This window comes from Canis lupus, chromosome 37 (genome assembly GCF_003254725.2).
Source record: "Canis lupus dingo isolate Sandy chromosome 37, ASM325472v2, whole genome shotgun sequence".
In the NCBI taxonomy this organism is placed as follows: domain Eukaryota; kingdom Metazoa; phylum Chordata; class Mammalia; order Carnivora; family Canidae; genus Canis; species Canis lupus.
The window spans coordinates 12,945,115-12,948,662 of NC_064279.1; the positions used below are offsets into that span (position 1 = coordinate 12,945,115).

At 33.9% G+C, this 3,548-nt stretch overlaps 1 pseudogene; it reads right to left on the minus strand.

The window, feature by feature from the left end:
- Positions 1 to 2,637: 2,637 nt before the first annotated feature.
- On the minus strand, positions 2,638 to 3,053 carry LOC112656730 (60S ribosomal protein L26-like; annotated as a pseudogene).
- Positions 3,054 to 3,548: the final 495 nt, after the last annotated feature.

Below are 3,548 nucleotides of genomic sequence, written 5' to 3' on the forward strand. Positions count from 1 at the left end.
TTCTAGGGGGACCTTCTTCAGATCTCTAAAGCTCTCTCTGTGAAGCTCTCACCTGTGAAACTCTAGCTGCATTGGCATCCCTAAGTTCCAAGTTTCATCTCCTCAATTTAGGGAGCTTGCCTCCCTGCACTGCATTTTTGAAACTCTTCCCAGATAGTAGACTGGGACGATCATAGAGCTCTCCTCATTTTCCCCTGGCTTTCAGGGATCATTGTTCTGGGCTTTCTGGTGTCCAATATCTAAAAACTGTAGGCTTATGTATTTTGCCTATTTATTTTTTAGTTTTTTTTTTTTTTTTTTTTTTTTTCAAAAGGGAGCGTTAGTTAGGTCCTCAATACTCCACTTTGCTGGAAGTAAAAGTCTCCAACTTTATGGCTTCTGGATATGGTTGATGAGTAATATATTTGGAGAATATAATAAATTACATCTTGAATGATCAAGTAAAGCTTCTTAATTGTTTAGGTTACCTTAATAGAAATTACATCATTTTCAAGTATCAAAACATTCTCATAATTTTATATTAATAATATTACATTTATATTAATTTTATATTATATTGTATTTCATATCAATACATAGTGAGCAAGTATCAAAGTTTTATTTCTCATTAATGAGGTAACCAGAAAGATGATAAAGCCAGTTAGGAAACTGAGATACTGAGAAGGTATCTCTGTAAGTGATATATTAGGAGGGAGGGAGGGAGAAAAAGCTAGAGTGAGTAAGAATATAAATGGAATAATATACTAGAATAAAATTGCTAAATTAGATACAATACTGGTTCATGTCCCATAGGCCAATAAAATCATAACCTTTGGGGTTATCTTCTCAGCTCAATAAAAATAATTTTTATTTCTATTATACAAAATCATTTGTATAGTATTCATTTCCACAAATTAACACCTGACCTTTAAAGACCTAAGCATGTCTTACAAATGTCTTGTGTCTTAAAAGATGACCCTTTGGGTGGGCTTAAGACCACATTTTAGGAAGGCTTTGAGTGGACACAGTCATTTTTTTTCCTCACAGTCATCTTTTTTGACTCATTTTCAAGTGTTGGAAATCTTAATGTAAATATTACCTATAAGTCAGTGAGATCTGCCATTACCTAGCTGGTCAATCTAGCTCTATGTTTGCTCAGGTAATAAAAAACTTAAACTAGAGTAGTGTTTTATAACTGCAGTTACATTAGAATCACTTGAGGGAGCTTTCAAAAATTACCAAACCCAGTAATATTCTAATATATATATATATATATATATATATATATATATATATATATATATATACCACATCTTCTTTATCCATTCATCTATGGATGGACCTAGAGGATATAATGAATGCTAAGGGAAATAGGTCAGTCAGAAAAAGACAGATACCATGTGATTTCACTCATATGCAGAATTTAAGAAATAAAACAAATGAACAAAGAAAAAATAGGCTCTTAAATATAGATTATAGGGGTACCTGGATGGCTTAGTCATTTCTCTGTCAGACTCTTGACTTTGGGTCAGGTCATGATCTCACAGTCATGGGATCAGGCCCATGACTGTGTTAGGCTCTGTGATGAACATGGAGCCTGCTTGGGATTCCCTCTCTCCCTATCCCTCTGTCCCTCTCCCTGCTTATGCTCTCTCTTTTTACAAAAAATCTATCTATCTATTATCTATCTATCTATCTATCTATCTATCTATCTATCTATCTATCTATCATCTATCACAAACTGGTAGTTGCCAGAGGGGAGGTCAGTGAGAGGATGGGTGAAATAAATAAAGAGAATTAAGAGTACACCTATCTTGATTAGCACAGAATAATGTATAGAAATGTTGAATCATATTTTATACCTTAAACTAATATAACAGTGTATGTTAATTATACTTCAATAAAAAGAAACACAAAATACCACCAAAGCCAATGTCTCTTCCTAGACCAATTAAATTAGACTCTGAGGGTGAAGTCAGGGCATCATTGTTGAAAAGTCTTCTGTTCATTCCAGTGTGCAGCCAGGGTTGAAAGCTACTGGTTTAAACTGGGTTTCTCAGACTTCTTTCAATAATAATGCTCTGTAATTCTATGGCCTGAAATACAAGCAACTCACTTTTATACTGAAGAAAGTAGACATAAATACAAACTCTGCTAGCTTTCTTGCACTACCAGTGACTTGGAAATGATTCAGGGCTGCCAGCATTCATTCTGTGATGTGGAAGCAGCAGGAAAGGCCAGGGGTGGGATAGCTGAATGACTGGTCTTTGGGTTCCAATTAGAAATAGCTGGAAGATATTGGAGTTGCTGGAAAGATATAGGAATATCTACAGCTAATTTCTTAACCAAAGAAAAGAATCAAAATTCATTTTGTGCCCCTGATTCTATACTGTCGAGCTCATCCACATTCCCAAAGCAGGTGTTCTCTCACATAGTTGTTATTGGAGACTGCATTTCTGATTTAAGTGTATCAATAAATTAAGGTTGTGACTCATAATAGCTGTAAAAAGAAAATAATGCAAGTATAAGCCTTTAAGATGATTTCAAATAATGAAATTATACTTCAAATTCTATTTTTCCGTGCTTGTTTGGTAGTTTTTTTTTAAATTGAAAAGCATTTTTAAAAACAGTTTATTTAAAGTTGTATATTATATTAGTTTATTCAAGGATGTACTCAATTGTTTCTTCCTTATATTTGCCCTTTCTCTTTCCCACTTGGTGGGATTTGTCTTTACATTTAAGGATCTTTTTTGTGGTCTTTCTCTAGTTTTAGTCTAGTTATGACCACCTTGCTGGGGTGAATGCCCACATAGACAGTTGTGCCATCCACCTTTTTTTTGTTGTTGTTGTACTCGTTCAGTGTAGATGGCATATTTATTCCTGTAAACTTGTACTACTTTGCCAATTTGCTGTCCTTTGTCCTTTCCAATTGGCATGGATCAAACATTGTACTTCTGTTTCAGCTCTTTGAAGAGAAGGGAAGGCATAATCTTCCTGCAAATGTGGGAAGGTGCATTGATATGCTTTTTATGGTTCTTGCTCTGGTCAGAAGTCATGAAGGGATTGAACTTCATTTTGGCCATTGGTGTTTTTGCAATGTCCACAAAAGGGAAGAGACAAAAGCATTTTTTTTTTTAAGTAAGGGCTTTTGAAACTCTTTACCCTAAAACTACATTTATGAGAAACACATAGTAAATGTAACTAGTCAGCCAAAAATTAAAAGAGAATTTGCTTAACTTGATCAGAGGGGTTTTTTAAAATTGTAAATTAATATTGAATCTTTCCAATGGTTTTTGGGCATCTTTCTCAATAACTGTATGACTTCTTTTCTTCATCTGTTAATGTAGTGAGCAATATTAATAGATATCCAAGTATTAAACTGTTTTACTTCTGGGATTGAACCCTACTTGGTCATGATGCATTATTCTTTTAATATCCTATTTGATTTTGTTTCCTTTCTGATACTTTTAATGATAATAATCTTCTTTCCTTTATGGTAAAACATCCCTGTGAGTTGGATAGGGATAGTATAAATTTTCATAGCCATTTGACAGATTAGAAAACTCAGA